A 25,732-nucleotide genomic window follows, 5' to 3' on the forward strand; every position below is an offset into this window, starting at 1 on the left:
GGAGTCAGGAAAACTTTGGGTACCTAACGTCCCACCAAACACCCCAATCTCCAATTGTCTATCAACCACCCAGGAGGAAAAGAAATATAGAACCTCAACCTCTAGGGAAAGAAAGACATTGAGGTCACAGTATGAATCAATAAGATATAATGATAAGGAAAACCTGAGCGGTCTGCTAGAATATAGAAGGCCTAAGTCAAGAGAAAGAACAAAAAGGGGGGACAGACTTACATATAAGGAAAAAATAAAAAGTGAAAGAAACTTCCTTCTCAAAGCAATAGAAAAGTCAGACGCAGCAATTTTAAACAGAAAGAACAGTCTGTCTCTCTTCCATTGCATCCCCTCTTTAAGAGTAATTAGAACGGAGGACATAAAAATTGTGGAATTTGGAGCTAAAGGTAAACTTGACAATGTTTACTTACATGTACCCTCCCCGGTGGTACAATCACTGATATTACAAGCTGTTGAAAGCTTCATAATATTAGGTTACGACCTAACAGAACATAGGGATAACAATCAAAGAGAAGATGAGAACTCCATCTCTAAAATTCACACAGATAACGTGTATAAATCTGTATTAAAATCACAAACAAAGCTATGCCATTGAGCCAGAAAAATAGATAACAAAGAGGAAACTATTCCGGATCTCTCTCAATTAGAGAAAAAGAAGAAAGAAAACTCAGAACAGACTTGGAAGGAAGTCGATCTCTACACAAAAAAATACTAAAAGGAATCCAAGTGCCATCAGGAAAAGAAAACACAAAAACATATCTAGATACCGTGGGTGTGGGTTGAACACCTAAAGGCCCCCTTCCGATATTGAGGATAACCTTCGCACCCGAAGAAGTGGGAAGAGGAAAGAAACCCCAACAAAACAAGGAGAAAGTACAAGTTCAAATTACAGAAGGAAAGCAATGGACATGGATCTCAAGAGCATTAGACTCGGGAAAACGAAGTTAGCAACTCCAGGAAGACCGCTCAAAAAAGACCTTACCAGGAAGACTTGGAAGAAGGGGGTTTCCTTAAAGTTTGGATCATGGAGCACAAGAGGTTTTGCACACTTACTAAGACCAAGTGATGTTCTATTGGGAGATTATGACGTGCTGTGTCTTCAACAGACTTGGCTAAGAAACCAACCATACATGGACGGATACAAGACTTTTCTTGCACCAGCAGCAAAAGGACCATCTGGCCACCCTTCCTCAGGTCTAGTGACCTTGGTCCGCTCACATAACGAATTACAGGTAATAAAGGTAATAGAAACATCTCTATTCTTCCAGGTCCTGCAACTTAAGTGGGAAGGGACTCCTCACATCTTAATTGCCCAAGTGACAAAGAGATAATAATAATCAACTCTTATTGGAACCCACTGGTCCTTAGTGATAAACAGTTTCTAAACAAAGCAAGCCTCATATTTCGACAAAATCTCCTCAGAATATGACCTGTGCCTTCTGATAATATGTGGAGATTTAAATCTAATATATCCGAATGTTCAACAGTTAAAGGTTACTCGTACCCCCAAAACATTGGCAATTAAAAGAGGAGTAAAATGGGCAAAACTAATGAAAACACACAACCTGTACAATCTCCACTTTTTAAGATAAAAAGATGAAAAACATATCCCGACTTGGGAAAAGGACGATGTTACAGTTACTTTAGATCACATCTTCGTCACACATGATTTTCTCACTCATATCACTAAATTTCGAATTATACGTACCAAAAATAGTGACCACAACTTGCTAGAATTCACGTGAATTCATCCCAGGAGATTGGCAATTGAAGAGTCCGGCGGAAGAATAAAACTCAAAGTAAACGCAGGAGACGTGGGGAACCTGATTGAGACGTATACTAAGGTAGACGTAAACAGGGCTCACATGACATCTGACTTCGAACAACATCCAAATATATATCACTATATGGTCAAGAATTCAAAAACAAACCTCAATGGAAATAAACACAACTATGATAAAGATTTGGTCAAAGAGATGAAGAAATTGAGAAAAGCAATCACTTATCAAAGAAAACCAAAGATATAAAGGATATAGAAAAAGCAGCCGCAGTGAAATCTAAGACTGTGGCTAAGATCTCACAAAGCATCAATGCACCAAGCAGATGCAGAGAAACTGCTAAGACTGACAAACTGATGTAACTCGAGGGAATTTTGGTCAGTCATAAAAACATTGACAAACGGCACACCCAATCGACTCTACAACCATGTGGGTGAAGAGAAGTGGATAAACCATTTCACAGCACTTTTAAAAAATCCAAGCATAGGGAATGCCCAATCTCAGAATAAAACGGAAGTGGAATGGAAACTCCCTATCGACTTAACATCTATCGAAATGAAAATTTGAAAATTGAATAACTCCAGGGACCCGGGACCGGACGATCTAACAAATGCCCACTTGAAACAAGCCATGGAGGAATGGGCCTTGTTTACTAGAACAGTTTTTGACACAATCATAAGAACGAAAACAATACCCTTATCCTGGAAGAAAGCGACTATAGTTTTGATATACAAGACCGGTCCGAGAGAAAACCCCAAGAACTATAGACTAATAGCACTGCTTGACATTATTGGCAAGCTATACGGCTTGAATCTATTAGATATTTTTCAATAATGGGCTAACGACACAAAGGTTAAAGATCCTTTACAATCAGGGTTTGTTAAACATGTGGGAACTTTTGCGAACATTCTCCTGATTAACATCTTTAAAGGTAGAACCAAGGAAGATAGACCACCGCTTTATGTGGCCTTTGTTGACCTGGTCCAGGCCTTTGACCAGGTGAACCGGGAACTCCTTTGGAAGAAGTTGGAGATTAAAGAGTGTCCAGATAACATCTTGGAACAAATCCAGGTGCTCCATAGCGAAAGCTCAATATCTGTGCGATTGAAGCAACAAAGAACCATCTCTAAACCCATACAAACACCGAGAGGGGTTAAACAGGGATGCCCGTTGGCACCTACCCTGTTCAACGCCTATTTATGGGATTTTAAAGATTCCTAGAATTTGATAAGATCTTTTCTGCCGAAATTGGGTGGGAATCAGATATCTCGTTTATTATACGCCGATGATCTAATCATCTTCGATCAAACACCTATAGGCCTGCAAAGGCAGTTGGACAATCTGAGTGTGTATATTGAAAAAACAACTTAGAAATCAATACGACAAAAACAAAGATATTGACATTTCAAAAATCGTTGAAATCAAATGCCATCTTCACATGGCTTTTGGAGGGAGGGAAACTTCAGACGGTTTCAGAATTCAAATATTTGGGAGTCATCATAAGTAATAACCCCACAGAAAAGAACATGCAACACAATTTGTGGGACAAGATAAAGAAACTGACTGCTCAAGCAAAGGGGATTGAAAGAAAATTCTGCAGATTTTCACTGCTACCTATAAATCAGTTCTATCGGATGAAAGTTGTGCCAAAACGTGCGTTCAGAGCAGAGACTTTTCTAACTTTACCAGATGGATTATGGCAGAAACCGACTGATGCTTTTTAGAAAAGTGATTCTTCCGGAACGACCGAATATCTTTAACATCATCCATGATGAACTGTACGACCCCAACTCAAAAGTATTAAAACCATGGCTACAGAGAATAAACTACACCATAGCTGAGATAGGATCATCTGAAACTCAACTTATAAATAACCCTACAAAAGTGACAACCAAATTGGAAATGTTGGACTGGATAAAAACTCAAGACACAAGCCACGTCAACGGCCCACATTTCATCAGTAAATAGAAAACTCAACGACACAAGAAGGTACTTGAGGAAATTTCCAAAATAAGCAGTCTCGACAAAGTTTTATGAGAGCTCGTTTGAACATCATCATAACAAACGAAATAAGAGCTATTGGAGGAACATCAAGTACAAACTCTTGTTGCTTTTGTGAGATGACGGACCGAAAGGAAACCATCAAACATCTTCTACTGAATTCTAAAGGTTTGGAGAGAGAGATAACAATCCATATGATCAATCTGTTCAAAGATCTATACCATTATGATAAAGAGATTTGGTGGAATTGCCTAATGGAGGGAGAAAGGACAAGTGAGACTATTGCAGTGACCCAATTTCTACAGAACATTAATCTCACGAGATCCTAGAAAGAATTTAAGTCCCTCCTCATTAATGCCATTCCTATAATTGATGTCAATAAGAAGACCTTCGATCACTCTTTCATTATTGTGACCCAACATGAGATGAATAACATGATGTGATTTAAGAACCTTTGTAAAAAAAATGTGCAAACATTTTTAATCAATAAAAAAAAATATATGTATATATATATATATAATTTGCAGAATGGCCGAACCATAACAGGGGGTCAATCCAGAGGATAAGAAAATTAGCACAGGACGGCATTGGTTAAGATTTGATTAATTCAATTAAACATAAAAACAACTAAGTTTTCCAAAGTGATCACTCTTTTTTCCAAGTACACGGTTCCTAATAGCAACAAGCCGTGTCATAAATACAGTGGAGATGTTTTTGCATTGATAATGCCATTTGGAAATGGCCAAAATGCATTTGCACCATTTTTTATAATACTGGCCAAAGAGGCTTGCGAATCAGCACTGACAAATATGTTCATCCTGACATGTTTCGGGGACCCACATTTTACAGAAAAAATGAGTAGGGGATGGGAAGAAGTTAATTGTTAGGGTGAATTGGTGTGCTAAAATATAGCTAGGCCTACTTTGCATGGGCACAAACCCTATTTCACTATTACATTAGCTCAAAAACAAATACACTTTTGCAGTATTTGTCCTGGAGCCAATGTGATTGCACATGTACAGGCAGATCTTTTTCATATGCAGAGGACCTGTAATACCGGTAGCTCAAATATTCCTAACATTGCTACATCTTTCCCCTGATGGTAACCTTTAACAATATAAATCATGCAGTATAAGAATTTGCAGGTATGCATTGCGGCTAGCATCATGGTGGCTGGGTAGTATTGCCTGATTTTTTTTTGTTTTTAGTGATAATATGACACCAGTAATATTGCCTCTGAGAGTGTGCTCTGCTAATCAAACCCATTCTCATAATGCTCCATGCAAACAATTATAGTGCACACCTGTACCTCCATGATTACCAAGCCACCGTCCAATCCTGGATGTCGACTGCCTACCTTAAACTTAACCTCTCCATGATCAAATTCGTCCTCATCAATCCCTCTGTTAAACAACAGCACGTCAAACAGTGGTCCAATGATATGCACCTAGAATGATTCAAATTGCAACTCTTTATTCTGTAAAATTCTTAGGCTTCATCATCATCATCATCAGCCTGTCCTTACAGAAACACATAGATAAGAAGGCCCAAAAAGCCTGGCTCCAAATCTCCACTCTTCGCAAAATAAACCCCTTCTTCCTGATGAGAAACATCCGGACCGCATTACAGGTCCTTGTGGTCCTGTACATTGATGGGTGAAACACCCTCCTGGTGGGGCTTCGTGACACTCACCTGACTCCCTTAAAAGCTGCCCACCACACTGCAGCATGTCTCATAATGGGTGCACTGAAATTTGACCAGATCACCTCTGTCCTATGTGCACTTCACTGGCTTCCTCTCCAGGCCAGAATACTGTTCAAGACTGCATGTATCATCTACAAAGAAATCATGAGTAGCATAGCAGCATACTGGGTAGCTTCTCTGAACATATTTGTTGGAACATGCCCTTGTGAAGCAAATCACATCTCAACCTTCCTCTGGCTCGAATCACATCTCACCCTCCCTCTCGAACTCGATGACTATATCAGCTCAGAATGCCCCCACAGATCCCCTTCGCCAGCATTTAGGCGAACAGCGCTACAATAGGGTAACCAGACATCCTGGTTATGCCAAGACAGTCCCGGAATTGGGTCCTCTGTCCCCCTGTCCTGACAGTTTTTATAATTTAAAAAATCCTGTTCCGGTTTTCAGGAAAGGGAGCAGGAGGGGGGGGGGGGGAGCCCATCCTAGTTTTTGTGAAAATGGAGGGTCAGCAACAATTACAAAGTAGGTATGCATTGGTATGAATTGATTTTAATGAATTCCATTACAGAGAATACTGTAATAACAAAATGTTAAAACGAAAACATATTTAATTTTTGTTTAAAATGTATTTGTGGGAGGGGTAAGGGGTTAACACGGGTGGGGAGGGTTTGGGATGTGTTTAAAAGCATAGTGAAACAGTGTGGTTGGGAGGACCCCCGGAAATAAAAACAAAATAAAAAATAGATATTTTTCGTTATAACGTTTTTATGTTATCAGCATTCTCTACAATTGAATTTGTTAAAATCACATGTAACCATATACACCAAATTACACTGCGAATTTGGCATTGACAGGCTGGGCTTGAACCCCCAACCTCATAAGTACCAGGTACTCGCCTTAACTGATTGTGCCACAGAGACCAGTTGGGAAATGAGCAGCAAGGCTTGTAACATGTATCAAAGCAACAGCCTTTTTTTATTTTTAATAACTTTATATCCACAGTAATAAGCGCAGAATTTATAGGCGCAGGAGCAGTGCTGGCAATATTTTGGGATGGAGGGGGGAAGTTTGAGGAGAGATGTTGGGTTGGGGATGGGCTGTGAGGAGGGTAGTCCTTCTTTCATGTTGTTGGTCGTCCCGGTTTTTCCTCTTGAACATCGGGTCACCCTATGTTACAAGCCAATCACTGCATTGGAAACGGAAAACCACGTGAATATCTTCAATGTAGAAGATTTATCAGGCTGCCCCACCTTGTGCCACAGAAATCCAATTCTGTCCACTGGCAGTCCTAGCACAGCGCTCCAACTGCACTCTACTATGCACTCCACATGGGTCTGATGTTGAAATAGCAAAAACCTGCAGCCTCCTTCTCACACCAGGTAGCCACTGTAAACAGACTGTAGAACTTGCCAAAAGCACAGCAACTGCACTCTATGGTGTACTCTGTCATAGATAAGGGGTGTAGCAGTCGACTATTGCGTTTTTGGAGTTAATGTTTTCTTGCAAGTATACAAAAGCTGACCAAAGTATTAGTTTTATTAGTGAAGACAACCAGACGACAATCTGGATGCTCTTGATTGGCAGCAAACCTAAGAGTTATGAATTAGCTTTAGGGGATATATTGTCTATATTGGAAGAGAAGTGTTGTTTTGTTGGCAATTAACTATCTGAGTGCTTGGATAGTAGCTACTGCTGGGTAGTGTAGCTTTGCGGGAGCACTGCTCAGAACCTAAGCATTCCTGGTAGCCCTAGTGTATAGATGTTTGCTTATTCCATTATGATGTATTTTAGTCTACATTTGCAGGGAGTCATCTGGCCACGTTAGTTTAGGTGGGATGTTGGAAGTATCTTGGTGGAGTAGTTACCACAATTATATATAAATATTTATTTATTTGTTACTTTTTCTTTTCCTTCTGTATTTTCCTATATTGCTCTATCCGCTTTATCTGACCTTGTTCTTTCAAACATTTGTACTTTGCAAGGCCCAACAAGTGCAACATGTTCTCTATTGTTATGTACAAATGTATAAATAAGTGTAGTGGGTGTTATGGACACGTGTTACCACGTGTGTGTGTTGCGTGGTGTTACCTATTACTCTCCTTCCAATAGTTACTTAACGGGAGAGGCGTGTAGAGTACTGTGTTACCCTTCATTATTGTGATGTTGTGTGTAGTATACTTTGTTTTTCCTCTGTGATATGTGATCCAGTGTACATAGTGTTCTCACTTCATTAGTTCTGCAAAAAGGAAGATGTGTAAGGAACTACTGTTCTCCTGCAAGATGTGAGGTGGTGTGTCATGTATGGTTCTTCACTTATAAAATGTTATAACGAAAAAGGGGAGGAGTGTAGTGAGCAGTTTCTTCTAACTGAGGTCACGGCAAGTGTGGATATGCTTGTGATGTTGTGCCTCTAGTTCTTTCTCCTCATCAATTTGCTTCTCCAAGCAGAGAGTGGGGGTTATATCTCTTTCCTCGACAGAAGCTTGCCTCTGGAATGGCCTCCCTGCCCCTCCAAGACTTGAGCCAGATCTCCTTAAGTTCTGGAAAATCCTCAAGCCCTTCCTCTTCTCCTCCTCCTTCCCTCTCCCACTCCCCTGCTAATGCCCCCTGGCTGCTGCGACTGGCTGCCTGGTCTCTTCTGAGGAATCCTACGGGGGCCAGGCTCTCCTCCTACAAGTGTCCACAGGCCCCCGTTTAGTAGCACTTGCCTTCAGGGTGTTGACATGGTTCCCTGACCAGCCTACGGAGGACTCCCATAGCACTTACCCTGCCTCAGCCCTGGGGCCTCCCCCAACCCCACTGCACTTTGTTACTGCACTTCCACGATCCGAATGTCACAAGGCCTAGTAGGACCATTTCTTGTTTTTCATTCTCCCCTGTTTCCCCCACCTGTTTTGTCTTGTGGCGCCTGAAAACGCTTTCTGCTGTATAGGGGCCATACAAATGCCCACTAAATAAAATAAATACAATTCCCTTAAGGATTGAGGAATGTAGTGAGCAGTCGTCTAGTGAGTGATGTCACAGCTGATGTCACAGTTAGAACACAGGTGGCATCTTTTGTATACAGAAGAATAAAGAACCTTAGCCCGAGTCACGGGTGCAGCTATCGTCATTGGCCCTGATTCAGGGAATTATTTGCGTGTAAAACGGGGATTTGCGTGCCATTCCTCCCACAAATACGTATTTGACGAATGGGGATATGCGGGCAGAATGGCACGCACATCCCCGTTTTACACGCAAATAATTCCATGACTCATGTGTCCACAACGTAACGTATTATTAATTACAATACAGCATTTATATTTTTACATTTTATCAGCCTAACCTATAATCCAATCTGTGACAAACATTACTGCAGGCAAGGGAATTTGCATATCATACAAAAATATGTTTCAATGATTAATGTCATTCAAATGTAAGTGGCTGTGTAAGGTTTGAGCAGAACAGTGCGTCCATCCAGAAGGGACCTTCATGGCACACCCCGGGAAACGAACACAACACATGATGTGTTATTTGCTTTGTGAAATAGGAAAATGATCTCCTTTAACTGTGGTGCACCCACCTGCCACAAACACACACACACCCCTAGAGAAGCTTGTTAGGCCTAATCACAGAAACTGTGCACCGTGTGAGTTCCAAAAATTGCCCTACTGCAAAACAATAGTTCAATGCACTTTTGCACTGGGCCAAAGTTCAATGAATCTTAGTGGCCACAGATCCGCAACTTAACTGCTTTGCTTTTAAAACTCAGAACAGATCCCTGGAAGACGGCTCAACAGATTGTCTTTCTTCATGTTTGTTATGCACTGAATTTCAATGCTTATGTTGTTTCAGTTGGGGAGAACATATTTGGCTGAAGTGACAGGGACATTTTGACTTGGAACTCCATTTATAGAGCAGGGGGAAACATTGCTTCTACTCAGTGTCAACACAACGCACATTAACTGCTATGTGAAGAGTCTGCTGAAATTTTGCGCGAGGCCAAACGGTACAGCCCTGCTTTGCCCTTAGATACTAAACAAAACGACAGCTGCTAATGGCTCAGAAGTAACACACTGCGTATGTACAACTTTGACCAATGCAAACGCCTAATGTGTTTTATACAGACATATATATGTATAATACCGAGAACAGGCCACATGATGAAAGGCATGCAGTATTGACTGGCTATTCTGCTGGGGAGACTTCATGTCAGTCGATATCTAGTCAGTCAATACACCACACTCTGCGCTTTGCTGTTTCACAGCGACGTAGGTCTCCAGAGCTGGCTCAGAGAGCAGTCTGCTGGGGAGGTAGACACATATAGACTTTTCTAGGAAATGTCAGCAACTTCACAGATGCTTCAGTTTAAAAAACACAGTGATGGCTCGTCTGTAGAAGCTCACAATAAAATCATCACAATGTGGACTTATTTTTTTGTTTTTGAAAGAGTGATTCTTTTCACTCTGATTTATTGCGACAGGTGTCTTCCTCCAAATAAGGACTCAAAGTTGTTCCTCAAAAGGGAAAGGATTGTCCATCCAAGAGCAGGGGTGTCTTTTGAGTGTCTATAGTTTACCACTAGGTTGAAGCCTATGTGACGGATTCACAAATGAGTCTCTAAGTGCATGAGGCAATTGCTCACATACTTAGGAAATAATGTAATGACATGCAAGTGCTCTTGTATAGCGCCCTTCTGCCACTTTTGTTGGCTTTGCTGCATGTAGCTCTGTGAGGCTCAGGTTGGAAGCGCAGGGTTGCTGTGTGCCGATCTTCTTTCTATGGGTTTGGCAGAGAAACCTGGGAGTATGTTATCCATATGGAAGAGCGCAAGAACTGATCAATTAAAGCACTTTGGGTCTGGGTGCCACTGTTGCGTTTGGGTGTAATGGGGCTAAAGAGGAGAGCTTAGCCATGGTTCAGTTAGTGTTGATCTGCCAATGGCTGGGCCTTAGGCGGGCTTCTTTGGGGGTACGGAGGTTGTGTGAGTAGTGTAAGTTGATGGGAGATGTTAGAGGGGAGATGTTTTTTTTCGGGGAAGAGGCGAGTAGGCCGCACAAGGCAAAACAATCTGTACCCCGGCACTCCTATCACTGGCCTCTTGCAGACAGGTCCTGTTCCATTGCCTCACATTACCACTATCAATCTCTCTCTCTTCCTTTCCCTCCCTCTCACTCTCACTCTCTCTCTCCCTCTTTCCTTCTCTCCCTCTCTCTCTCGTTTACTCTCTGTCTCAAAAAAGATGCATTGCACCCCATGCACAATAAAACCTATTCCGTCCTTTAGCCAACAGTCGTTTTTCTGATGGATTTTTTGCAGAAAAAATAAAACGAAATAAAATACATTTCAATTAGTTTTTTCGATGGATTTTTGTTCACAGAAAAATTATCAAAAAAAAGAACGTCGGTAAAATGACATACAACCAACAAAACAAGGATTTGTGCATTGGCAGATGAGGGGTATGGTTGTCTGGAAGCTCCACTCATTACCATAAGCTTCATGCTGTAGTTTATTGGAGTCAAGAACCTTTGGTTCAGGGATACGTCTGCTTGAAATTTTAAAGGCCGCAGGTGCCCTTTTCATCTCCCTTATTAGGTTGCTTTCAAAACTGCAAGGAAGAGTCCACCATCAGGTCAGCTTCTGATACAAATATGACCACTCCCTGCCAACAATTCCAACACCCATTGGTTACATATAGAAAATGGAGGACAGAGGCGTATCTCTCCGATTCTTTGAAATGCCACGTGTTTCAACTTCATTCTGTGGTTGATAAGATGTTCATCTGTGAAAGATACATGCAATAAACTATGTCAATATTTAGCAAACAACAATAGGTGTACACATATGTGTGAATGTAGAGGAATTGTCCAGCTATGCGATAATGATTCCCACGCTGAACTGAAATAGCAGCCTCGGACAGTGCAGATGATGTTGGTCACAATTAGTGACCTACTAAAGGATGCTGCATAATTATGGTATCGGAATGGTAGTAATAGCAACAGTTAGGTCCCAGCATATAATCATATTTCACAAGCTAAAATAAAGCAGAAATTGCTCACATTTCTTGGTGTTAGGTTTTTTTCCTGTGAATCATCCAACTTGTAAAGGTTCAAATGAAGTTTCATAATATGTATTTGGAAATGTTTGTGGCGCTACTGACCTCTGAGTGGATGTTGTTAGGGCTAATTATTTAGGGCTGAAACTCACATTTGAATGGGACCTTTGAAATTAAAATCCATCCATAAATAACAGAGCTATTGAAGATTTTAAGAACTTAATTGGTGACAATCTTGATGTCATCAATCCAACAAGTCTTGCACCACAGAGTAATACGGACATTATTCATCTATTGATATGTTATGACACAAGACCAGTCCAATCTTTTCCTCACTAAAACTGGCAGAACTTTATAAATGCTGCCCTACTGTTTACTTTGCAAAGTTATGTCAGTAGCTGAATGGAGAGATCCACCGATGAGAGTAGAAGCGTTGAAAGGACAAGGTTAGTGTTCCCCTCCATGTGGTTCGTGATTCTGTTGAATCTGAGTAAGGCATGCTAGTGGGGGGGTCACAGGGATTCATTATATTCATATGTGCAGGCGTGATTGGTGCCAGAAAAGCAGAGTCTGTGCATAGGCCACATTGTCGGCCAGCAGTACTGGGCCACACAAAGATCTGCCATCACTGGTACTGCGGGGCAGGACAGCACCAATTGGGTGTCACATTGAACCACAGGCTGTCCTTTTGCCGTGAGGACAGAATCATGGGTCACAAGGAAGTACGGCCAGATGTGTGACTGCTGTCTTGAGAGTAAAGAAAACCTGGACTTTCTTTCCTATGCTCGGGATTGGTGAGGAAATGGCTGACATGTTGTGGATTGATGCGGTCCTCAGTGTTGCCTTTCTGCAGCTCCTTTATTTTAAGAAATGTCAGGTGCTGGTGCCGTAGTGCTCAGAGTAATGTGGGTGACTTGTTGGGAGGCTGGGGTGGGAGTTCAGTGTTGGACAGACATCTTCCTAACACAACTGACTGCTGTGTGGTATTCATCCACCCCATCCTTGCATTTTTCTTTAGTGATTATGATGGTAGGCACTGCATGGACGGTGAATATACACACCTGGGATACTCACCCATGCTTCCCTTTGCAGACATAGTTCCAGCATTGAAATGGTGCTGACATCATCCTTTAGGGGCAACAACACCACATTAGTCATTTCAAGTCATACATTGTGCTTTTTCATGCTCCAACAGGAAGGCCATCACTCAACAGTTCAGTCCCTGCATGTATTTACCTACTTTGCATTTCCACTAGAGCAAATAGTCTGCTGTAGTAGTTGCCATATCATTATTGACATTTGTTTTGGGAATAACCCCCAAACATGTGGACTATTTGTCTGTGGATTTATCATGACAAGATAATTTCTCCAATATTGCTTTTTTTTCATAACAGTTGTGACCAGGGAATTCACCCCTTCTCCTCAAGGGGGAGCCACCCCCTTTGGGACCAGGGAGGTGTACCGAAAAAAGTAGTGTACCTGTGACCTCGGCAGGGTACTACGTAGATGGGAATATAGTGCATTATGTGACGTGCTGCTGCTGGGTGGGTTGACAGTCGAGTGGGTGAAATGGGTGCAAGAAGGTGGAGCCCCTGCATTGTTTTTCTTTTTTTGTTTTCTCAGTCGGTCAGTTAGTGGCATCATTTATGTATTGCTTAAACTTGCTGATTATATCTCCATGAGAACTTATACCTTACATCTACCTGAACAGATGCCGCTTCAATAGGGGCATGGGACCAGAAAAGGTTTGGGTTGCTATTCACAGAATTTGGTAATTTACTCCTAATCCTGGATCCCAAGAAGGATCTCCTCTGGCCTGACAGCGTTTTAGGGATGAATAATTTGTAGTCCTCCTTAGACCAAAGGTTACATTCTGGTATATACTGTGTGATGCCATCCTAAAGATAGGTAGCAACAGCCCCACTGAAGGCATTCGAAAAGGATGCAACGATTTTTAAGTAGAATTATCCACTCTACTGGAAGCAACACCCAGTTCCTGTTAACAGCTGGAACATGATCACTTTTCCTACGTGCAGAAACCAATCTGTTTTGAGCCACCTGGAGTCTTCTAATAAATTTCACTGAAGTAGCCCCCAGGAATGCATTGCAATAGTCCACACGACTAGTCACTAAGGCTTCTACTACAACTTTAAACGTACCCAAGGGCATGAATGGACACATTCTCTAGACATCTGATATTAAAAAAAGTATTCCTGGACCTTTACAAACTATATTGTCTCAGCATTTTACTTGAGATGACATGCTTGACACATTTTGAAAACATCAGAGTGAGCTAGATTGGTAGGAGAGATTCCTTTTTAGTTTTACCAGGACTTCCCCATCTTACCCTGGCTAAAATGAAGCTAGCTACAATCCATCTAGGCTATGTCACTTAGAATTCATGAATGTACAGTTGGATTTCAGTTTAGCTGCAACTGCTATAAGAAGGTATAGTGAAGAGGTATGCTTCAACTTCAGAAAGTACCATTCGGAAATGGGGAATATGCTTTTAAAAAGTAGCAAAGCACCGCTCTCGATCGTTGCCACTCACTTCAATCACAGTTACTGTGCAATCCCCTTCCAACGGGATACGGCAAGTGGGATTTTACTGGGGGTAACCCCTTCTGGGGACAAGGAAAGAATCCTATCCCACCTACCCTCACTCCATAGCCTACAGTGTGTATTGAATGTATGGCAATTGAGCAGGGCAATCATCTACAGGGTCCTTTGAAGTGGATGGGGGTCATTCCGAGGTTGGAGGTAAGGGAAAAACGATGCCGGTAAAGGTTTACCGGCATCACTTACCGCTCCGGGCTATTCCGACCTGCCAACCCTCTATTAGCGGCACCGTAAATAACGGTGCCTCTAATAGCGGCATGGGCGCGGGCACGCGGCCCATCGTACCTGCAATAGCGGCATTCCGCTAAAGGGAGTAAATCACAAGCCAGGCAGACAAGCAAATACCGGCATCATGAAGGCGCAAATAGTGGATACCGGCATGCCGTAAATACCGGCATCGAGAACCAACCGTAAAATTCTATGTGCAGTTTTCCCAACTGCCACAGGTGCACACTATCAGCACAGGTGGAGGGAATGGAGACTGGGCCTATACAAAAGGAGCACACCCACACACCACACCCCTTCCCACACTAAGATGATTCCAATAATAGTAGCAATACTGGAGCTGGAACACATACTTGCATTGCAACACCAGCAACAAACAATAACACCAGCAACAGCAGGCACCACAGAGGAGACGCAGCAGGAGAAGAAGGGTGAGACAGGCCCAGCATTCCCCACAAGTGCAGCCAGCGTAACCACGCAGGCAGCTCCCAATCCCTCGCATCAGAGCCAGTCCTTTCAATCTAACCCCTGAGCAGATCCACACCCTGTACCATCTAGACCCAGGACACCATCACCACCATCGTGGACATGATACACGGCGACATAGTCAGCCTCATTGAAATACGCACCGCCATCCCCCCTCTACTGAAGGTAGTGTCTGTGCTCCACTTCCTTGCCACAGGCACCTACCAGCACACATTGGGGCACATGCATGGCATATCACAACCATTATTTTCTCGCATTCTGAAGCAAGTGCTGGATGCCCTCCTCAAGCACACAAGGGACTACATATCCCTACCACGGACTCCCCAGGAGATTTTTGAAACAGAAGTTGGCTTCCATGCACTGGCAGGCATGCCAAATTGTATAGGTGCCCTCGACTGCACCCACGTGGAGTTGGTGGTCCCGCATGCCATGGAGGTGGTGTACCACAACCCAAGCAATACCACTCCATCAAAGTGCAGATGGTATGCCACGCCAGCAAGATCATCACACATTGTTGTGCCCGATATCCTGGATCAACTCATGACTCAATGGTCCTGCGGAACTCCACGCTACCACGCCTCTCGGCGCAACATGCTGTACGACGTGCCTGGCTGCTTGGTAAGTTGCATGAAATGGGGGGAGAGATGCACACACCACCATGGTGTCAATTTTTATGTGACAGCACGATGTGCACATTGCTAAACACTGTGCCCCAAAGCATCCCAAACAGAACATGACACCCAAATCCCATAGGAATGAAGTAAGGTTGACACCTATCACAACATGACTAACAGTAAACCACCCCACATCCCACAACACGTGCACCACTCATCAGCGGACCTCACCCTCTGTAACACCATCCAGCAACATGCAGCGTATATGCACTATGTTGCTGTCTCCAGCGAATCACCACACAGCATAAGCATCCATGGGAGAGCATTGGACTGAACCACCAAGGGAATCCACTGTCTGTCACAGGGCAGCCACAACCACAGGAATGGTGCATGTCACCATGGGAAAAATCAGCGCTGAATGCCTAATATTGCAGAGCCTACTACCAACGATCCCAATCAGAAAATCCAACAGAACACAACACATCACTAAATTGACACAGACACAGCTTTATGCGTACACAATGCATGAGCTACAAGACGGCAGAGCACACCGTGTATCATCTTTAAGATGCAACCCACACCATTATTCCATGGCACAGGACACATTGAGGGCCTAAAAATGGCGTGCATACAACCAGGGACATGTGCAAGTGACCAATCGTCCGGCATGTGTAACTAGTACAGCTGTCCATCATCAATCAACTGACATATACATTTTGCCTCCCATGCAGGTGACAGTGGCTATCCCTTGATGTTGTGGCTCCTCAACCCTGTCCGATAACCCACAGAACAGGCACGAGGAAGACTACTATCGATCCCGTACCCATGTGGTCAATGAGCAGACCTTTGGCCTGTTGAAGGCATGGTTTCGCTGCCTTAGCCCGTCGGGTGGGGCACTCCTCTACAGACATGGTGGCCAAGATCATCATGGCATGTGTCATGCTGCACAACATGTGTATCCGACGCAACATGCCCCTGCCCCCTTACATTGAACTGCAACCATCTGGTGATGATGAAGGGGATGAAGAAGAAGTGGCTGCACATCATTGCGATGCCCATGCACAGGAGGGACGTGCTGTGCGTCAGTCAATGATTGCACAATATTTCTGACACACATGGCTGCAGAGGGTGACATGATAGTTGGACAGAGGGCACTGGGTGTGGGGGTACATGTACACTATGCACTGTATATGAATAAATTACACATGCACATTGATGAATGCCCACTCAAGTCTTTCTTTTAACACAATGGGTGTATTGAAATATACAATGAAAACGGATGTGCACTAACCCTCCACCACCCGCAACCCCTTCCCCTCCCCCACAACTCCCCCACATACCCTCATCCCCTCCACCTCCCCCCACAACTCCCCCACACACCCTCACCCCCTTTCGCCTCCCCCCACAACTCCCCCACACACCCTCACCCCCTACCCCTCCCCCCACAACTCCTCCACACATGTCCCAACAAGTGTCTAATGCCTTCATCAGGCTGGTCAGTCTACTTTTTGGCACTCCTTGGACCTGGTGGCAGCATGTCCGGCCGGCGCAGGCTGTGCGACGACCTGCGGAGTGGGCTGGTCTGGGTTGAGCTGGAGGACGATGGTGTGGCCACCTGCTCCATCTGGGCTGCCGGACGTTCTGCCTCCATAGCATCAGCGATGCGGCTGAGGACCTGCCGCAGGGTGGATTCCTCCTCACACAGTCGGCTTTTATTGTCTGCAACAATCTTTCCCAGGGAGGCGGTGTTATCAGCAATGATCCTGCATAGATAGGCAGTGTTTTCATGCCACTCCTGCCTTGCCTGGGCATTGTCATTCACAAACTGCCGTACAAGGGCAGTCAGCTCCTCATGATGCTGTGACCCCGCCGGTACACCTGTGGAGGTGGAGGGTTCTTGGGTGTCATGTTGGACTTGTAAGGGCTCCACTATGGGACTCATGGCCCCTTGGTAATACTCCCCCCCAGACTGCTCCGGGGTGGTTGCGTGGTCTGACTCCAAAGATGTGATCTGGGGGGATGGTGATAGACTTGGTGTGCAGGGCTGTTATGAGGATTCGTCCTCCACAGGCACCCACACCTCTTCCTGTGCCTCCTCCTGAGCCAGGGGTGCTGTGTCACCTCTCCGACTGAGCTGGACTCTGCTGAGTGTGGAACATCAGTTGTGTCCTGTGGCAGTGGGACAGGGGTTGCAGCTTCCGTCTCAATTGCCCTTGGCGGCACCAGTGCCATGGCATCTGTATGTGGTTTCCTTGGTGGTGCATGGCAAGCCTTGGGTTGGGTCATTGAGGTGGAAGGCCTGTTGGCCTCATCCCAAGCCCTCTTCTGGGGTGTGGTTGGCTGTGGGGGTGAGTCCCGCGCCTCGCTGTCACATTCTGAGCCTGTGGGGGTCGAAGAGAGGGGCGGCATGAGTGATGGTTTGAGAAGCATCAAGCATACATTTTTATTATTGCTCATCTACACATTAGAGGGTAATAGGCAGTTGAGTTTGGACGATCGCGTTGCTTGCTACATGGGTGGGTAATGCAGGCATCCGTCAGTGGTCACTCATGTTGGGGCAGACGTATGGTATGTGACATGCATATTTCTTGGGGCCTGCATGCAGTTTGCCTAATGCCATTGACATCTTAGTGTGGTTTGTGTACGGTATGGCATTGCCTTGCTGCAAGCATCTGCATGTGTCTGTGCTGCGTACCACAACTTTGCTGGGAATGTGTGTGTATTGGGCCATGGTTTGCCTCTTTAGACAGACATATTGGTGGACTATCATCAGACTCTGCATTACAGTGCTTTCTTAAGACACTCACCTCTGTCCGCTGATGATGTGGCGCCACACTCCATGTCTCCAACACCTTCTATTGACTCCATGTCAATCAGGCTAGCACATATGTCCTCCCACCATGACAGCTTTATGGGGGAGTTTGCTCCTCCGCCAGTTGACATTGCCTGGCTCCTGTTGGCAGAGAGTATGTTGCGAACTCGCAGCCGCAAGTCGTCCCACTGCTTCCTGCAGTCCTTGATAGTGCAGGGGGGTGTTACCGACCACGCTTACTTTCTGCGCCACAAGTACCAAGATCTCCTTCTTGCGTATTATGGCCTCCCTATTCATGCTCTGGGCAAACACGACGTCTGCATGTTCTATCAGGGTCTCATGCAAGCATGGTCAGCTCATCTTCATTGAAGCACTCCTTGCGCTGGAGGGAGGCGCCCTTCTTCACAGCCTTAGACATTGTGGTATGGTAGAGAATGAGATTTCACAAACAGCAGTATCATACAGGTCTTGGCTGCTGAGGGTGTCAATGGATCGTGTTTTTAAAGATGGCCGCCGTGTTCCTTCCCGTTCCTGTGCGATGACGCTACTTCCATTTCCGCTTATTTATGGTGACCATTAATAGCGGTGACTGCTATTAGCGGTGGCCGCTAATGCCGCATTGGTTCATGACGGTAATGCAATCTGCGCTTTACATGATGCCGCTAAGGGCCTTTTTCGGGCCTTTTATGGCATGGCAGTGATGCCTTTACCGGCATGGCGCAAAGCTTGTGCCTGCGAAGTCGTAATAGCCCTCTATTAGCGGGCTCTTGACTACACGGACACAGTATTTGCTCCATGCCGGTAAGGACAGTTACTTACCTCCAAACTTGGAATGACCCCCCATGAGTACATTGGACTCAATGGTGTTTTTTTGGCAGGATTAACGCAGCAGAAATTCTGACGTTTTTGACGGTTTTTGGGCGACAAGCTGGAGGATTTACCTCCAGGAATTTCCTGGATTTTCCTGGAAGCAAAGGCTTGAAACCGTAATTTGGTGTAATGGTAAAGTTGTCAGTAATGGAGTTACTGCCAACTTTACCACGTACCAACAAACTCGTAATGAGGCCCATGGACTCAATATGAATGGGGAATTACACTGCTACCACCACATGTAATCTGGCAGTAAATTCTCCAGACAAGTGGTGGTAACGGTAATTCGTTTGGTTGGTATTCCAGCGGATTTATGCCAGGATACCTCCCAAACTCATAATGAGGCCCTGTATGTTTTATGCCACTAGAAAATCACTCATTTGTATTACAAAACACAAATATCTCTTGTCATACCTGATGTGGCTGTCAAGAAACTGACAGAATATATTTAACGATGGATTAATGGCAATAAAACGCAATGTGTCAAAAACATGCTGAAAGGAGTTCAAGTGCCACTTTATTGAAGCAATTCAAGGGTCAGGAGAACATGGTTCAAATAACTTGTGTAAGGATGATAATTGCATCAGAATAACTGCACCTTAGAATATCATGATCAAAAATTCCTGTGCCTCTGCAGCTGCTTACTATCCACATTACGTTCTAATGTGGGTAGTGCGCCTAACAAAAATGGGAAACAATGAACATATCATTGCTTCAACCCTCAAAGCTCCATTATTTTTTTGAATTAGTGACCAGTAGAGAAGTGGCATATGAAGGAACTCTAATACAATTTCTCTTGAAATCGGGCATTAATGTTAAGGTGAAATAACATCTTTTAATAAGCAGAAAGTATCCCTATTGGCAAAGCTAATTACCTTTTTACTCCCAGAAAAATCATTTTCAAGCAACAGCCTCCCTGCCTCTCTTCGTCTTGAGCCAGACCTCCTTAAGTTCCGTAAACTCCTCAAGGCCTTCCTCTTCTCTTCTTCCTTCTCTCTCCCTCTCCCCTGCTAACCTCCTTTCTCTTCTATCCTGCTTCCCTTCCTTTTCTCTTCCCCAACCTGCTTAGTTCGCTGACTGGCTGCCTGGTGCACCTCCAGAGCCTCACATATTCCAGGCTCCCCTGCCAGTCCTGCACTTGTCTCCGGCCCCCGCACTCTGCTTTGCACTACTGCACTTGGAATACGTTCCATGTGAGTGGCAACCACTCTGCACTTAACTCAGGCCCCTGCAGACTGGGTGCACTTGTCCCCCTCCTTCGCACTTTGTGTTTGTGCACTTGCACAACGTTGAATGTACAAGGCCCAGCAGGTTTGTCTGTCCTGTCCTCCCTCTGTCTCCCCTCCCTAGCTTGTTTCTGTATGTCCTTCTCCCTCTCCTGCCCCAACCCCACACACTTCCCCTTCTCTCACCACTCTTTGGCACAGACTTATAGCAGTGGAAAAGCTCTGGCCTAGTATGCTAGTATGCTAGTTATTGTTGTTAGATCATTTGGTATCTTCAAGGCCTAAGAATGACTATTTTATCCCCTTGTTCCCCTCCCACCTTGAAGCGCTTTGAAGCACTTCACTTGTGTATAAGCGTTTTACAAATAAACAATTACAATTTCAATTTGATTCCAAGTAGGGAGCACAATCTGATTAGAGCCCTGCTTGTACCCCTGACATATGAAGTGAAATGACAGGGCACATAATAACATGTATAGTTTTGCCACCCTCCTGCACCACAGCCTAGATCAAATTAAACAAGAGCCTTACTGAAGTTTACTATGAAGCACTGTTGAAGAAAATCACACATATATGCCGTTTAAGTTAATAGCATCAATTCATTAGTGTTACAATTGATTGAGTGCCTTTTTCTGTAACCATGGATCCCTCTTCTGTAATTCTTTGTGATCAGTTAAATAAGATGCATGGAGATGCTGTAGACTGTACACACAGAACACATGGTTATATTGAAAAGCCCCCAGCTGTTGAGCATAGAAAGAAAAAGAAGGTGTTGTTGTCTAGATGGGTACTAGCATTTCCTATCCTTTAGCAAACACGCAAGACATTTCCTTCAGTGTGCTTCCGAAACATCTGACTTGGTTTTTGAAATGTGCTGCTTTGTTCACCCGCAAGGAGTGATGCTTCCACCCATAACCTTCTCCAGCCCCTGTGCTTACTTCCAATACTAGTTGATAGAGCACTGTAAAAAGTGAGGTTTTGTAACAGTAAACACTCACTGGGATATCTGCAGACCCACAACACTTTGTAAGCATATGATTTGCATTTTAAGAATGCCATGACTCTGCATGTGCACAATTCGTTTGCAACATACAGCACCCTTATGTCATTGTGTAGGATTACACAAGCGCTTAGTGAAACGGTTTTTGTATAGAATCGAGTTACCATATAATGTGTGAAGGTCTATGCCCAAAGAAACTCTAAATACTTGGAAACGAGGCAGATTGCATGAAAAGCATTCTCCTGTCTGAATATCCGGTCACCTAATACTATGGACAAGTAATCCCAAGCATAGCCCGTACCCATTATCCCTTGTAGGCTAAGTAAATGATATTGTTATGTTGCTCTCCACTTATAGGGTAATGTTAGTAATGCTTAAGTAGGATACATTGAGCATCAAATTTGTCTTTTCAAAATCTTTAGAGGGCAAATTAATAGTTGAGTTTTATAATGCGTTAACTTGCAAGGGGGCCTCTTCAAAGCACTTGTGTGACATATGTACAAAGAAGAGGAAGTATGGGATATGGTTACACATCCAAGTAGCCTGCTTACTTGCGGTCAGTATCCTATATTTGAGCGGGCAGTTTGATTATATAGTGTGGGTGATGCTTTCGGTAAGGCACAATGAGTAACAGAAATTTTGGCGCATGAACTTTATTCATGTTACAACAAACATAAAACAATTGGATGTAGCTACACGTCTGCTAACCTTTCGCAGAGCCAAGAGAGGAAGAGTCAAGGTTGTCCAGTAGATTCTTAATGTGCTCTGGGGCAGAAGTTAGTCATAAGGTAGACGTGTGGTAGAGTCAGGTTTAGGAGTCATGGGTGGGGAGGGAACATTTTTGGTTAATGTGTGCAGGCATATCTTGGTTACATTCTTCTGTTCATGGAACCAGTTTTTCATATTGGTTTATAACCTCTTGTGTTGTATTTTGCTGTTAGGGATTTTAGGTGTTTACGGTCACCCTTGCATAGTAGTGTAATGCAAATTACCAGAAGATCAAGACTAGTTGCTTATTAGAACATTTCAGGTAATTGCTGTGGCTTGTTACTTATTAAATATTTTGGACTAGGTGAGAATTGTCTGTGTGCGCTGTTAAAAATCTTCTGAGCGACACACAGAAGGAAGCTGGGCAAGCGCACATGCGCACCGCTTAGATGGAACAGTGCTGGTGCCCTGTATTAAGGATGACAAAAAAACAAGCCGGTAGAAGCAATTCGGAGCAGGTGACCACGCAGACCAGAGTACAGTTGAGGATGCAGATCTGCAGGAGCCACAGAGTCCACCTCCACTAGTGAGCCCCGCTACTGGAGACAACGTACGCAGGGAGTGACTGGAGGGCGCTGAGGCCTCAACCAAGCTCACGCTGGGCTTGGGATACCAATACCCCTTGAGAGGGTGAGAGAGACTCTGAACTAAGTATTGGACTACCCCAGAAGATAATATGAAAAGCAACCAACCAAACAGCGCTGAAGAAGCCATGGCCCATGCCAGGCTGAGAGAATGAATACCCCAGGAGGGGGTGAGAAAAGCAAGCAACCAAACATGTTTGAAGAGGCCGTAGCCCATGCCGGTTTGAGAGAAGGAATACCCCTGGAGGGGTGAGAAAAGAGATGGACTAAGTCGGGCTAAACAAGCCTTTGGCCCATGCCAGTCTGAGAATATGAATAACCCAGGAGGCCAGTATTCCACCCAGGTCTGAGGAACAACATGCAAGTGAGAAAAGGAATAAACCCAACAGTCTGAACCGGCCCTTGGACTTCATGAGACTAAGAAGGAAAAGAGCCCATGAGAGACAAAGAGCAAACTTTGTTATTTCTGTTAATTCCCACCTAGCCAAGTCAAGAGGATACTTAGAAATTGTGCAGACTAATTGACTAAGACATTGTTGTAATGAAAAAGAACACAGAGAGACATTCGGCCTCATTATGAGTGTGCTGGTCCGGTAACAATGGTGCTGGTAAGCCTATCGGCACCGTTGTTACCGGAACGGCACACTATGAGTCTGCAGGCGGGTGCTGTCCCGCCCGCCAGATCAGACCTGGTGGGCGGGACAGTACCCGCCTGCCGACCTTTTTGGGATCACTGGCACCATTACTAACAGTGCCGGTGCTTCCGTCATTTCCATTCCCATTGAGTCCTGTAGGACTCGAATGCGAATGGAGATTAACCATTTACTGGCGCCTGACTTTCAGGAACACCGGGGTCATAATACCCCTGTGTTTCCGGCAAGCCAGGTGCTGGAAAATATTGCAAGGTCAGTGGCAACCTGCCGGTTTTTCCGGCAAGGTTACCGCCGGACTTGTAATGAGGTCCATTTTCTTTTGTGGTAGCTATTCTATGAAGTGAAGAGCTTGAAATGACTGTGAGAACTCTTTTGGTGGTTGTCAGAAAACCAGCCACAACTAATTTACTAAGGAGAAGTTATTATAAACTAAGTTAAAGATTGGCATCCTTTTCTCTATATTTTTTCACAGTAATAGGGTATGAGGTAGGTTAGCCTAGTTTTTGACAAAGGACGGTATTTAGTTGTCAGACATCCTGATGAGCACTGGTTTGTTGTTTTCTAGCTTACGGAATCCATCGTAGAGATAGGGTTAGAAGAGGTTTTAATTTCCTCTTAAATATTGTGTTTCAACATTACTACTGGTCGTCTCCTATGTCTGACTTACCACGCAGTCCATATTTGGGTCTTATAGCACCACATAGACCAGATTGACTTGATACATCAGGGTGCCACTAGGGTTGTGCACATTATAATAAAGTTCTAGACTTAGCAGCTATGTTAATTTGCAAAGCATTACATTGTTTTCTACTTACACAGATGGCAACGTTTTTTTTTGCCTGCAATATTCTTTTGCCAGTTGGCATTTATGGCCAATTTTCTTTGTGGCTAAAAGTCATCACACATATCTATGTGCATAATATAGTTTATTAAAATATTGCTGTGCTGAAGAACTGAGAATCATAAACCCGTTTCTGAAGTGTATCGCTTGCTAAAGTACATTCAGTGGAACATACACATCATACATAACCACATGTGCAAACTGGTGCAAACTGGTTTAAGTACTTTTAGAGGAAATTAAAAGATTCCGAATCACATTTGTGGAGGTTTAGCCATGCATACTGTGCATGATGTGGGTAGAATCAGAAGTATATGCCTTCACACACCATACATCTCTCTCAGATCAGCTTGGCTGCTCCTGCTCACTTGGTGACTGCAACAGAGAGTTCTGTATTTCTTGGATGGGAAATGGCCTTTGCTAGGAGTAACAATTTCAGTCAGATGGAGTTGGTTTGCCATACAGTTCATGGCACGTTACATGCCCCAAAAGACATAGGCCCTCATTACGACCCTGGCGGAGTGGGTTTACGCCAGCGGTATTCGCGGCGGACCCGTCCGCCCTACTACGAGTTCCCGTAGCGCCATGGAGCCGTTTTCCGCCTGGTTTTTCCCAGCGGAGAAATCCATGGCGCTACGGGACCTTGTTGTTAATTACGCCACCGTATTTTACGGTGGCGTAATTAACGCCTTCCCCACTCCCATTATACCCTATGGGGCAAAAATGGGAATGGGGAAGGGTAAAATGGGGAATGGGGATTTACCGCCCCGCCAAGGTCGGAATGGGGCGGTAAATCCGCCAACCCCCATGGCGGTATCGGCAGCTTTCCGCCGTGCTCCATGGTGCATATTGCACCGCGATCTCCGCCAGGGTCGTAATGAGGGCCATAGTCGGGTAAGAGGGCATACCCTCTCCAAGTATGAAATTGCCATGTAGAGAGGTTGGTGGCCCAGAGAATGATGACGGGGTATTGCTGGAGCGCCCAAATGAAGAGGGGCACACATTTTTGTACTCTTGTCCTGTGGGGGGTCTACCTAGCCTGCAGGATTAAATCATGGAAGAGAGAGAGGGCTTGGGTATCAGGGTTGCATTAGCCAGCATGAGGAAGAACAATGGGACAACCCTGTTTGTACTGGCAAATATCAGAAGGACGAAGATCCAGGGAATGGAAAGTAATACCCTGGTAATTCCTCCAAGAGGCTAACACAGATACCTACACATGGGGAGCTGGAATTATACGAGACCGGAACCTCTGCATGGACCTGGTAGTGGAGCTAGTGGAGGGAGAAGGAGAAAAGCAGAATCTCCGTAAGGCTGTATGGTCACTAGGGAATTGAGGAGAAAGGGGCTTCAGGGAAAAACACAAAAGTCCAATTGAAGGGAAAGCCGAGCCACCTTGAAGGTATGCTGTCTGGGAAACAGGTGCACACCTGGAGCCATGAAGAGGAGTCATCCAAAGGACGTTCTCAGAAAACATCTTATTACCTATCATACCCTTAGGTCAGACA

This window comes from Ambystoma mexicanum, chromosome 2q (genome assembly GCF_040938575.1).
Source record: "Ambystoma mexicanum isolate Mex_15411 chromosome 2q, UKY_AmexF1_1, whole genome shotgun sequence".
Classification (NCBI taxonomy): Eukaryota; Metazoa; Chordata; class Amphibia; order Caudata; family Ambystomatidae; genus Ambystoma; species Ambystoma mexicanum.